The 15004-nt window shown below is 31.9% G+C and overlaps 1 pseudogene; it reads left to right on the plus strand.

Annotated features, from left to right (window-relative positions):
- Positions 1 to 15004, plus strand: part of LOC106464925 — a 33582-nt pseudogene that overhangs the window by 10596 nt on the left and 7982 nt on the right.

A 15004-nucleotide genomic window follows, 5' to 3' on the forward strand; every position in this document is an offset into this window, starting at 1 on the left:
CCTTTGAGTGCTCTGCCGAGTGACATAATGGGTTGGTGCTCAAATCTGTCACCCCTTCTGGGGGGGGGGCCTCCCTAGGTGTTCCCCATACTATTCTATTTATCTGTACCAAACTTCAAAGGCACCCTTAGGATGTGACTTATAGGGTTGTCAGCTGGTACCCCTCCCTTATTGTCACTACCTGGGGCCCATATATATCCTTTTCATGCATTGAACAGATACACAAGGTAATAAACATATAATTTAACTTGTGTGCAGATTTATGAATAGCTTCAGTTAGTAAATTTCAGTTGAATTCATAGTTTAAGGTTCATAATCAGCTAGAGTTGAGAATTGCTTTCAATGTTGCAAATCGTGAGCAAAAAAAACTAGGCTTAGATCCTTGTGTTTACATTTTAAGTATGATATTGGCTGAAAGAGTGGTGAAAGTGAAATTAAGAACAATTGTAAAAGTGAGCTTCTTATATTTCTCCTTTTAATAAATTAAGCTTCATTTTGAGTTAATCATTTGTATAAAAACAAACCCTGTGAAAAGTCAGTACAGTAAAGTTAATTTTGTAGGTATATTTTCTATAATGAAACAAGTATATGTATTTCATTTACAATTTTTATTGTCTTATTTAATTTGCTTGTAATCAGAAGTTCTGTATAATTGTAACTTTTGTCTTAGTAGGAAAAGGTTCATGAATAATTTTATTTACTGGATTATTTGTTATTTGTAGTACTATAATATAATTTTTTTGATTTAATTAAAATTCATTTTTCTTTAGAGAATGCTTCTGCAAATGGAAACTTTGCTAATTTTGAGAGTGCTTTTACTGAAAACCAAGGTAATTGTTACTTTTTCAATTCACATGCACATCTTATCATAAATTGTTTTTTCAAACATTTTAATTGGTTAAGTAATTAGGCTAATCAATGCACTTATTAAAATGCTTATATTTTCTCATTTAGTTTTTTTTATAGCTAATTGTCATACACTGTATTAACAAGTTGAAAATGTTCAAACCAGATTAATTTGACTACTGTAAGTGTATTCAAATTAACTATTTGTTGTGAAATGAAACCATCATTTTTTCATATTAGAATACTTTCTTTGTTAGTAAGCTGTTAGTGTTATCTATATCCTTTGACTGGATAAAAAATAGCCACGAAATGTAACTACTTTATATTTATGATAATTTTGGTCATGCTAACTAGAAACTTGAATTTGTAATAAAAAATTTTACTTGCTAAAAATTTTGTTTTGTTACTCAGTGTATAATTTCACCATTAGCCCACTCACTTGGATTTTCACATTATAAGTTCATCTTGCAATTAAGTACAATAAAGAATTGTTTCCATAAAATTTAAATAATAAAGCTATCTTCTACTAATAAACAAGTAAAAATTGAATAGGTTTTTGTAAGGATTTATTGACAGAAATTATGTTAGGTAAATGTCCTTTAGTAACATGTGAAGAATTTTATGAATATATTATAGTTGAATGATAGTGAAAGAATGTAATACTTTTTGTGCTCTTAATATTTTTGATGTATGCTATACACATTTTTAGTTTTCTGAAGTGGTTCAGTGGCATTCATCTTATCTTTATTATGTTTGTTTGATATGATATGAAACATGTCGTAGAAACTGTCATATGTGAAAGACAGTTTCGAGTATTTTTCATTCATCCTTTTTTTTCAATTTAAACTGTTTACGAAAATAACCAATTGAGCAAGATATCTGAATGATAGAAACCAAAAAATGCTCGTTATCTGCACTAAACAAATAGCTACATAATGCATGCCATATTTTCCTAGTTGTGATGTATTTGCATGAAAAATTAATTTTTGAGATGGGTGTCACTGTATGAATTACTTTCAGAAATGCCTATGTAATTTTAAACAATTCATATTTGTTTAAAAATATAATAAGTTTGATGAATGTTGTCAAAATTTATATGCAAGCTATATAAATGTGTGCTTCTATTTACAGACTATCTTGAAAATATATAATTATTTGCACTGATCTACACATTAAATACAAAGACAAACATGAAAGATTGTCATCATTTTATGTAGACAGAGAGCTTTAAGGATGTTTCTTTTTTAAAGCATAGTTACATAATAGTTTTAATTTTTACAAATAATTCTTTCCCTACACAAATATATTTGTCATCATTGGCCATGAAACAAACTTTAATAAATTACTACCAAAATATTTAGCACTTCTAACTTAAGCAAAGAAGAAAAATTGAGCTTTACAATTGATTTGAAACAGTGCTATTTGCTCATCTGCATGATTCTGTTTTTTAAAATTTCTATAAAGCAACATATTTTTGAATATTATTGCAAGTATAGGAATAATATTTGTATCTTTTTAATTAATATATTTTTATACATATGAGGTACTTCTTGTAATGCTGTGTGTTTCATGATATTATTATTGTGTAATGCAGTACAATAGCTTTTGTTTATGTCAGTCATATCTAAGTAAACACCATGCAGGTTTTTTTTTAAAACAAGAAACAGCCATGTCATAACTGGGTTATAGATATCAGGACATGCCCTATCATTTGTTGGCTAGTTGCCAAATAACCAAAGTTGTGTGCCTTATTTTTCAGTTCAATTTAGCTGACTGAGATGTGTAAGCACTTACCTTCTTAGGAAGTTTTACTTTGGCTTTTGTAAATGTATGTGCCAGATTCATTTACTTGAAAAAATTTTGTTTTTCATTAACTATCTGCATAATGTTTATACATGGATGAAAAAAAAAGCATAGATTTAATCATTCGAATTCTAATTCAAGTTTGTTTTTTGTTCCTTTAGTTTTGTATATCTTTAGCTTATAACTTGTTTATCATAAAGTCTATTACAAAAGCCCTCTGATGGCTCAGTGGTAAGTCTGTTGGCTTGTAATGCTTAACATTGGGTTTCAATACCTGTGGTGGGCAGAACATAGAGAGTCCATTGTGTAGCTTTAATCTTAACAATAAAACAAACATGTTATTATAAAAAATGTAAAGTACTTCTGAAACTCGACATGTAGAAATAAAGATGTATTTAAGAAAGTGTTCAAATCCATTAGAATTATATATTTGATATGTAAAACTTGCTTAATTACAGACTGATTAGAATGAACTAGCCTGAGATATAGATAGTAAATAAAGATTTTCATGATTGACCATTTGTATTTTAAGTTTTCAACATTTGCTACTTGATGTGTACTTACATCTATAATTCATGGAATTCAGTTCAAATATTAGTTGTTTTTTTCCTTTACTGGTTCCTGGGGGCTCAGCGGTAAGTCTAAGGGCTGATAATGCTAAAAATTGGGTTGCAATACTCATAGTGGGAATACCACAGCCTTTTGTGTAGCTTTGTTCTCAATAACAAAGAAATTTTCTTTAGTTTTTAAGGTAATATTTCTTATGTTTATGGAATTTCGAATAGTAAAGATATTGTTGACTTGAATAGGATAAGGTTCACATGAAAATTTATATCATTATTTTTATGAATTATGCAGTATTCTGAAAAACCTCTTAATAGTGGACTTTTATTTGTAAAAATGTTTGACAATATTTGCCTTGTCTACACATGAAATGTGTGTTGTCACTTTTCCTGTGTAATCACTTACAAGTCAGTTATTCCTATAACTAACAAATAAACCTTTTCCTCCATTTTTAGTTGACATCAGTGTTACTTTTTTTGGGTGCATGGTTTGTGAGAATTTGCCAATGTTTGGAATGTTTCATAAAATTGTACAAAGGTATAATGATGAGAATAGCATAATACATTGTATTTGGATATTTTTTCTAAAAATGATAGTTTCAATTAGTATTTGAGCTTACTTAGATATATTTTGTTGTATTATTCAAGAAATTGCATTTCAACTAGTTCTAAAAATTAATAATATATGCATTGTATTGCTGCTGAGAGCATCAAAATATTTTTTCATTTTTGTAGAAAAATATGCATATATTTGTATGTACAATGCTTGCTTCCCACTCTTGCCTGACTACATGGCTGGGTGTAGCCTTTTTTTTTGCTTTTCTCTGCAATGTTGAATTCTTTTCAACCTTTTTTTTGGCTGCTTTCCCCTCAACTTACTATATATATATGCCTTTCCACCCTCCAACTTCTGTGTCTCCTCAGCCTTGGTTTATATTGGCCATACCTCTAGCACATTCTTCTCTAGAGCTATCTAAAGTCTGGACATCTCCACCGGGTTGGACTTCATTTGATGAAGATGTGGACCAGGAATATCCGTCCTTCAGCTGGCCAGTAGCTCAATCTGCTTCCCCTGCCTTTTCCCAAAGGAATCTTTCTTCATTGACTCAAAGCAGCAATACATTCCTATTCAATACAATCTGTTCCCAAGCCTCCTCCCCAAATCCTTTTTCCATTTCACCTAAACCATCTGAAAACAGTCCTCTGGGCTCCTGTTTTCTAGCAGTTAGTGTTGGCCAAGGCTCTACAACCTTATCACCACCAGCTGTTCAAGGATCTGGGAAGTTTGCAACCCAAGGCTTTACATCTCCCACTAGCTCAACACCAGGTGGCTCTTTTGTCAATCAGATTCCAGCTATCCCTCAAAGTCCACCCCAACAGATGTATCCACCTTCTGCTGACAGGTATGCTGCACTTGCTGACCTAGATAGTCTCTTCCACCATCCTACCCAGCCAACTACAACAGCTGCACCCATCTGGTCAGGCACTGGAATTGGAATTTCCACCGTATTTGATTCATCGACTGTTCCTAGCTCAGTTTATGGTACAGGTATGAACATTTTGTGGAGTGAAAGTTAAAAAAAATCTTAATATGAGAAACCTTATATGTACTGTTCATATTCTTTTTTTTATCTAAAATGTCTTTTTAACGTGAAATTTATAAAATGTAAAATTTTATTAAGTACAACAGAGGAGCTATTCTAGTCTATTCCATCAACTAAACTTTGAAAAAAAATTACAAGCTCCAAGCTAGTTATCACTATTCAAATATTTATCAAGCTTTCCCTTAAACTATTTTGAATTTACTGCATCTAGCATATCTGAAAGCAATCCATTCCAAAGGCCAACCACCCTGTCAGGTAAATAAAACTGTCTTAGCTAAAGATGACTCACATCCTGTCACAATTTATATTTGTATCCTCTAGTTTTAAAATTCTCACCACTAAGTACAAAAAAAAGGTGATACATTGACAATGTTAGTTCTTTAATAATCTTAAACACCTTAACCAGATCCCATCTAACTCTTCTTTTTTCATGAGAAATCAAATTCAGAAATTTTAAACAGTCCTTGTATAACAACCTTTCCATCCCAGGTGTCAACCTAGTAGCCCTCCTCTGAACTCTTTCCAACAATTCAATAGCCTTATTAAGGTAAGGAGCCCAAGACTGAACACAATACTTCAAATGTGGCCTAAACAATGACTGTACAGTGAAATTATAACCTCTTTAGACTTGCATTCAGTATTTCTTTAGATACAATCTAAGATTCTTTTTTGACTTTATCACTAGCAACAAAACACTGCTTGCATGGCTTAAGTGACTGATCAACCAGAACACCAAGATCCTTTCTTAACACTTTAAGGTTATTCCAATCAAAACTATACTTATAATTCAAATTAAGACAAGCCACATGCATTACCTTTCATTTAAAATAATTACAAGCCATCTGTCTTTTTTAATTTTTATAACACACCCAAGACTTTAACCCTACGTGCAAGGTCTGTTGGATCTAGCCTATATTGGAAAATTAATGTATACCATGATTCTGAATTTAGTTGGTTTATCTTCATGAAATGTGGTAATAATTTAGTAAACATTCCAAGTACATTGTACATAAAAAAATCAACATTTTCAATAAAGTATTTCTTCTAAAGATTTGTCTTTGAAATTCCTTTAATCAGTCTGACTCGCAATCTGTTTGAGTGCAAGATGGTTTTCATGTTAAGCATAAAAATATTTTTTTCATCTTACAATTTTCAAATTTAATTTGCATAACCTTTGGAACATCCTAAATGAATATGAAAAGTTTTTTTCTCAATAAAAATATATATTTTATCTGTTATATTCACTATCCTAACACTATATGGTCTTGGTCCATTTGACCTCCCTTGTAACCACCACAAACAATACAAAATAAATCTAAATTACCTTTTTTCTTTTTAGAATAACTGCAGATTGTAACAGAAAATTACAATTATTTATCCTAAACAGTTTCAAGCTCCTAACAATTTACATCTATTTTCATTTAATTTTAGTGTTTTATTGCTCCTTGAACCATGTCTATCTACTGCAAATAGCAATAAATTAACCAGTGGGAGTGTGGAGAGTTTAGGGTGAGCAAAATTTAGGTTACATCGTATGACCTCTAACTATGTTCCTCTTGTGTTACTCAAGGCAAAAAAATTTATTTACCTTTTTTAATGCATTATTTGTCTTATCTAATAAGTTTTTAATTTTACCTTTTTGGTAAATATATTCGGTAAAAATATATTGATGAATTAAAAATACATAAAAAATATAAAAGTTAGAATTTCAGGATTGAGGCCTTGTGCTTTCAGAAGCTAGTCCTCATTAATCCTAAATTTTCTTCACTAAATTAGTTGTCTGAAACATAATTCATGGAGCTTTCAGATATACATTTTAAAACACAGTAAAACAAAATGCCCCAAAACTACTGTAATTGATTTAGCTTTCTAACTGACCTGTAAGAAAAGGTTTAAGAAATTTCTTTACTTATCAGAGCACTGTCTTCACTTGATAAAATCTGGTTGTGAAATTGTGCCTTTTACCGAAGTAAATTAACATAATTATTTTATAATCATGTAGTTTACAAAATGGCCTTTCTGTTGGTTGTGAACATGTACCATTGGCAAGTAAGCCTGAGTAAATAAGTGATTTCAAAAATATGAATTGGGATTAGTTTCTGTGGTGGGTATAAATAATTTATTGACATCTCATAATGAAGGTTGGAGGTTCTTACTTTAAATTCTGGAGTGTAATATCTATAGTTGGTGGTTTCTGTCTACAACCACATTGTCTTATTCCAACCTACGTTTGAATTTTTATGATTTATATATTCATAAGCTTGCTGTGTTCTGTTGTGTAACTCTGGATTCACATTGCTTTTAAGACAAAAGCAGTTAATTAAAACTGATCAGTCTGTTTCATTCATATCATTAATGTTGTCATTCGTCCAGGAATCTTTCTTATGTTCAAATGTTTTCCTTGATGTGTCATTCTATCATTGCTCAGTTATAATCATTGTTTCCTTATCACCTTGTCTACGTTCTTAGCATTCTCTCTCGTTCAAACTGTAGCCCTTCTGTTTAAAATCTATGATTAGCTTTTGTATGTTTTTATGTGAGAAAGTTTACTTTCCATCTGAATAGCATCATCAGTGATTCAGTGTTTATGTCAATCCAATCTAGGCTAATCGGATGATCTTACTGTATTTTTATAAGCTGCATAAGTTACCTGTTCTGTTATGTTTGACACCAGTAGTAATGAATTTCTTCTGTTTCTCTTTGAACAGAGTTAATCTATATATTCAATTCAGAAATACTGGTCTGCTCTATTGGTTGCTTTACTTTTTATACAGCATATACTATTCTTTAAGGCCCCTCTGGATTAAAAAGCTCATTTGGTTCCAAGGGCTCTACATTAAATTGGAACAGTTTTTGGTTTTTATCACTTGCTTTTTAGAATTGTTTGAGTTTATTATTGAGCAAGTAACTATGATGATAATTCTTTAAGCTTTTTTATGACAGGCTGACCTTTTCATTCTAACACTTGCACAGAATGGATCAGTTTTATTCTGCTATTATCCTTCATAGATTTTCCACAGACTATGATTATTCTAATGTACTGTGATTATTGTATCTGTGTGAGGCAGTTTGATGTTATTTTGCTTTTTACACAGTCTCTTATAGTATTCAGCATTAGTAGCCCTTTCTTGTTTCATACTCTTTGCCATACACTCTTTTTTGCCTACCAGTTTTGCACACTGATTAAATATTCTGCTTCACAATTTGTTTTTGTTTTAAAGATCTTATATGAGCAGATATGTAGATAATTTTAGTATATATTTTTTCACTTGGACCATTTGCTGTTATATCTACTTATGTGTACTATTTGCTTCCTTGTCTATTTGTGTAACCATTTTGAAAGCACTATCTTCAAGGTAAGATTATATTTGTGCTTTTTACATTCTTTTGTCTTCTTTCAGGCTTTATCCAAGATAGAAATCATATTTTAGCTGTTTTGTGTGTTTTAATCCAGTATTGCCAGCTTTTTTTCTTTGGAAAGTTTTTTCTACCATTTCCCCAACTGAAAATGGTACTTTCTCCTGCTTACTGTATTTCTAAACCTATGGAGGATTTAGGTTCATGATTTTATAAAAACAGATATTTACTTGGCTTTTATATAATTTCCGAGTGTAGCCGTTGAACATGATGTTATCATATTTGAAATCTACATTTCACTTAAAATTGAATTTATTTAGTAACTTACATGTATGAAAACATACATCAAACCATCTCACGCATATTCATTTGTTGCCATAAGACTGATTTGAAGTAAATATGCATCAGGTGCACATGTAGCTACATATTTAATCATAGTGGTAGAGATGAAGTATAAAATGATACATTGTCTTTTGAAGACGAAAACTTCATTAAATTATTTAAAAACTTACAAATGTTCTCAGAAGGACTTAATTCAACAGTTAGTCAAAATATTTTGTTCATTCAAAGATAAATAGTTCATTTTTTACAAAACAATTGTGCTTTTAAACTTTTTCAGCTGCATCTAACCCCTTCAGCACTAATACTGCTCCAACTTGGACCCAACCAGCAACTGTGAGCACTCAGCAGCAGAACTACTTTTTAGGTGCCAATCCATTTCAGGTTACACCACAGCCTGCTGGATTTGGTGGCACATCACCAGCTGTAACCTTTGGTGTTCAGCCCCCTGCACAGAACATCTCTGGATTTGGTCAGTTTGGAACTCAAGGTTCTGGTGCTACCAGTGAAGTTAGTTTTGGTGCTTTTGGAGGAGGGGTAACATCCAGTGCAAGTTTTGGACCTTATACACCTGCTAGTCTTGGGGTAGGGAACCCACCAAATGGCATACCAGCAAGCCAGTTTGGGGTACAAAATGGCAGCTTTGGTTTGGTTTCATCAACAACTGGATGGCCTGTTACTAACATGGCCCCTCCAGGAGGTCATTCAGTTGGTACCACTTGGAACTTTGGAAGTGGTCAACAAGCACAGTTGAATGTTTTTCCTGGAAATAAGCTTGGCAACTGGCCACAACAGCAACCTTTTCAGCCATCAGCCAATCCGTTCTCAGTAAGTATTTTACATATTGTTAATCTGATATTATACAGCAACTGCTAAGAGTGTTACCTGGATTTCTGACACATTTATTAAGCTCCAAAATATTGTTTCATGCATTAAGCTTGAAATTTTCATGACAGTTAATATCTTCTTCTCCCCAAATCCCTTGACAACTCATCCATGTGTGGGTGCTTTTATGTTTTAGATTTTTTTTTCCTTCTCTTTGCTCGTGATTTATGGCTGAAAGTTTTTAGATCCAGAAAATGATTGTTTTCATGATGGTGGGTAAAACAAAATATGTAGCCTAGCTAACTAATGAATGAATATTTGCTGTAAAATTTTTATCAATGCTATAAGTGTAGCTACCAGTTTGGCTGCCAATTTTGATTTCATTCCTTTAAGTTGCACACTCAATCCTTTTTTGGCTGCACTTTTTTTGCACATCTGGGGTGTTTTTGATTAGATACAATGTACATATATAGTCAACTGCATAAATACTTTCTTACCCAACATGCAATTTAGATTGTACAATGTCATAACATAATGACCAAGGATATTTATTGCCATCACATATTAAAAAATTTAAGATTTTATGACATTATAAATATACATGTACATTTCATTATATTGTACTTAAAAAGTTATTTCACAAAAATTGTTTGATTTATTCAAGTTTTTCCAATAATTTTTAAAATAGATTTTAAATGGCTTATTAAACTTATTGATGGTCTGTCATACTAGGTCTTGATAGCCTTTTCATTTTGGTGCCAAAAAAAGAAAAATGGGGAACTTATTCTTATTTAACTGAAAAAAAAAAATCTGATATAGAACAAAATGTTCATTTTGACAAAGTAATTATTTTAAGTTGAGTTATTTGAAATACTTTAATGTAAGTGGAGAGCCATGTGAATGTCAAGCCTCTAAGTACTAATGTCTTTAGATGGTTTCATTATAGCTTGACTGAAGTAATTCCAAAGTACCTTGAGTACTTGTGGTAAGGTTGTGATAGTTGGATATCATTTTAGTATCTTTTTTATAAGTAGATCATAATTACTAACTATTTTTATACCGGAACTTGTGAGAAGGATTATTTTCCTGTTGGTAGTGACCTGAGGTTCGATCCTGTATCTTCTTAATGGGAGTCTAATGTGTTATCCACTTAACTGAGAGCTTAATCAACTATTTGAATGCTTTCAAGAGGGGTATCCAGGTTTTGCTGACATCTATGCTAGATTGACTGAGTCTGTTATTAGTTAGATAGATTTAGAAGACTTTCTTTTTCTCGTGTGATTTATATCCTATTGTTCGAATGTATTATATGGTCCTTTTATTTGATGTGATGAGCTATGGTGGATAGATTGGCATTACTGAGTCTTGTACATCTGTTATGCTACTGAATTCTAACTTGTTGGTCTTTTTTGCTTGTCCAGTGTATTGGAATCCACATTCACAGCGGATACTGTAAATAATATTTTTCCTCTCCATTGGATCATTAAGTGGTTTGGTGTGTACTAATTGTGATTGTATTTTGTTGTGACTTCTGAATACTGTTCTGACACTATACTGTTTATATATATTTTGTATATTCTTAGTTTCTACCTGTTTATTTTCAATATTTATCTTCTTTATGTTCTTTATATACAACAATATTCCCCTAACAATGACAACAGTATTTGTGCCTTGCTCTTCTTTCAAATGTTGTAAATGTAAAGTACATGTAAAATGTTGTGTGTGTTGTTATAGATGTAAAGTACATGTAAAATGTTGTGTGTGTTGCTATACTTTACATCTAACACAACATTTTACATGACATGTACTTTACATCTACAACAAACCCAACATTTTACATGTACAACAACACATACAACATTTTACATGTACTTTACATCTATAACAACACACACAACATTTTACATGTGCTTTACATCTATAACAACACACACAACATTTTACATGTACTTTACATCTATAACAACACACACAACATTTTACATGTACTTTACATCTATAACAACACACACAACATTTTACATGTACTTTACATCTATAACAACACACACAACATTTTACATGTACTTTACATCTACAACAAACCCAACATTTTACATGTACAACAACACACACAACATTTTACATGTACTTTACATCTATAACAACACACACAACATTTTACATGTACTTTACATCTATAACAACACAGAATGTTGTCTGTGTGTTTTTGGTGTAAAGTACATGTAGAATGCTGTGTTCTCTGTTGTAGATGTAAAGTACATACAAAAACTTCCTTGTAGTTCTGTGTACAAGCTTTATTATATTCCTACTGCTATAGTTGCAGCTTTCAATTTAAGTTTTTTCTTATTGTATAGTTTATGTTTCTAAATATTTGTCATCATATTGTGATTCACACTGATTGACTAGTTTCTATCACTTGTTCCAGTAATGTACCTAAGGTATTCTTGATCTCATTTGTTCAATCCTGAATGAATTATGACATACACAAAAGAAAGAAAATTTGTAGCGAGACTGACAAAATGTTTAGGCAGACAAGCCAAAAATAGCTTTTTCTGTTCTCCAGGCTACTAAATCATAAAGAATAAGATAACTTTGAGCACTGAGAGAGAAATGTTAGATAAGAGTCATCCCATGAATTCATTTTTACAAAAATAAAATGTACATAGGTCTAAGTTATTTGTAGTACACATTAGGGTGCATCGAAAATATAAATTTTGTATATAATTATCAGTAGGGTATGCGATTGGCACCTTTTAATAGTATTAATTATGTGGGTAAATTTCAGGCTTCTAAAATTATATCTTCTGCTGCCACGAGGGGTGGTTATTTTCCATAAAATATCCATAATCAAAGTATATGAAAAATCAAAGTACCATATCTTTGGGTATGCAACTTTTAGCTAATTTAGGAGTCTTATGTCCTAAGTTACACAGAACTCACCACAAGGAGGTAGTTGCATGTCGAATTCATCCGTACCCACTCAACCACCCTTCCACTGGGCAATAGAATTGGATTATGTATTGTTTCTTAGTATTAAATTTTTTCATGATTTTGCAAGACTGGGGTTTTGCTTTAATGAATCCCTTCCTTCTGTGATAGCCACAAATAGCTGCTGAAGCTTCTGTTACTATTTGAACATGTCTTTCAACTGCTTGTCTGTGACATGGCATACTGAACTTGAAAACTGGCATGTTATCTTCATTAATGAAAGACACAGACTGTTCATTGCTTATATTTTTTGTAAGTGGTGGCTTTACTCTCAATCCATATCATTAGATCAATGTTATGGTGAGCTTCCATATTAATATATGGAACCACAAACTGTCTCATTGTACTGGAATTGGAGGTAGATCGAACAGCTAATAGTCTATGAAGAGCAAGTAGTCTGATAGCCTCAGAATCATCTCCAAGCATTGCAAGCAGCAAATTTTTCAGGTGGGCAAAATATGCATTTCTCCAGATTACTCTTACAAGTAGAAAAAGGTGCAGAGAGCCATGGCTGCATGATGGATTTTTCTTGATATTAAACCAAACTGTTGCATACACTAAAATTACCTATCTCAATAACAAACTAAACCTCTTGGGTGGGTTAGCAGTTGCGGCGTAAAGTTGCAAAATCCTGTTTGCTGTTGTTAACCAGCGAGAATGGTTCATTGTACCAGGTTCACGTAAAACAAGTTCTCTTGGACAATGACCTGACACTACAGCACTGCACGTGTCAGAAAAATATTTTTTATCTGTACTTAGATCCTCAGGATGATCAATTTTTATTAATGGCTCTGTAATTTCGACTGAAACAAAGTTTACTGAAGACAATGATTCACAAGTCTTCAGTTTCTTTCCAAGAGGACTAGAAAAAGTGGATGATTCTACAGTTACTCCATCAATATGCATAATTAGATGATGCAGAAGTAACTCATTTGCATGTAACAAACAAATTAACCAATGAATAGGTCTTCCTAAGTGCAATTCAAGAAGCCTCAGAACTTCAGCTTTTTTTTCCAGTATTGACATATTTGCTGTCACAGTCTACAGTGACTAAATGATCAGATGAACATTTGTTATCTTCAAACCACTGAATGATAGAATTTTTTATACCTCCTGATGTTCTGGAAGAAGGATAATAGTGATCCATGAAAATGAATTCAGGTTCACTGACCAAAGTTATGTGCTGTTCCAAGAAAACACGTTTATGATGTTTTTGCCCACTTTTAATGACAATTTTAGTTATATCTTTTCTATCATCAAAGTAGATAGATTTAATACAATTTGATTCATCAGAAGTCAGTAATGTTTCTCGGTATTTTTCTTGTTTGCATCATATATTGTTTTTATCAACAATTTTAGCATTGTCATTTTCTTTAATAATGCCCATATGTACCAAAACAGCTGAGGTAAGGTCTGCAGCAGCTCTATCCAAAACACAGTACCTGTCAGATTCTCTCACTACTGTTAGAAGTGGTGTCCTTATTTGTTTATTTATTTTAGGATTTTGATGTAGAAAGTGCAGTATTAGCAACATCAGAATCTTCTAATGCTTGAAACCATTAAGTCCTTATGGTCGTTCTCTTCAATAGCTATTTCACCAGATACGCTAGGTACTGATAATACAGAAGACGACATAGCTTTTGAGTACTTTAGAAATACAAGCATAATTTAGTTCTTTACATTCCTTTTTTTCATTTAGGTTCTTGGGATTTCTTTATATCGATGTGCTCAATAAACATTTTTCTCTCAGAACACTGATCGTTCAGAAATGTTTTTTCTTCTTTGGAAACCTTTTTCTCAGTTGGACAATGGAAGACAGTTCCTTGTTTGCAGCAATATTAAATAGTTTCTTGGCTTCATCTCTAGATTTTGGAATCTTTGTACATCAGTATATCTTTATGCTGCTTGTAAGATTTTAGCAGTTTACGATATTGTTCATGATATGACAGAAATTTTTCAATAACACGTTTATGTGATACTAAGGGAATGCTTGCACTCTCCCATAGTTTTTCAACTTTTTGAGCAACCTTTTTTGCACAATCAAATGACAAAGAATGAACATGTTTCCATACTTTTAGGTTGATGTTTCTTCAGTAAACACTGTTTCACAATGGATTCATAGTTTGGCAAGACATTTAGCTTTAATTCACTAGTTCTCCAAATATGGGACAAACAACAGACTGTGTGTCTAGTTTTTGGCATTGCATTGCTAAAATAAATGTAGATTATATTAATCAATTGATCAAAACTAGATATAAGTTATATAATATAATACTGCAGATATCAGAAGCACACTTATGCAGCATATCCAGCAATTGATACAAACAACTACTGAAAACAAATGCAACTAACTAGCCTAGCATAAATTTGTTCAATTCTGTTGTTAATTGGCTGAAATAGAAAAATGGGTGGAGTTTGCAGATCACGCGATATGATGACTCATTTGAACCAGCTGTTTTCACCATTGAATTATATATAATATAATTGGCAAAATAATCCAAACAAGTAGTTGATTAAGTATTTCATTTGGTGAAGAAATGATACACTTTTTTCAAATTTTGGTTTGCTTGTGGCAGTTGAAGATATAATTGGAGGAGTTTCATACTGCATAAGATTGATTCTTATAATAAAAGGCAACTATTGCATACCCTGCTGACTAGCAATTACAAAATAGCA

This window comes from Limulus polyphemus, unplaced genomic scaffold (assembly GCF_000517525.1).
Source record: "Limulus polyphemus unplaced genomic scaffold, Limulus_polyphemus-2.1.2 Scaffold1785, whole genome shotgun sequence".
Classification (NCBI taxonomy): domain Eukaryota; kingdom Metazoa; phylum Arthropoda; class Merostomata; order Xiphosura; family Limulidae; genus Limulus; species Limulus polyphemus.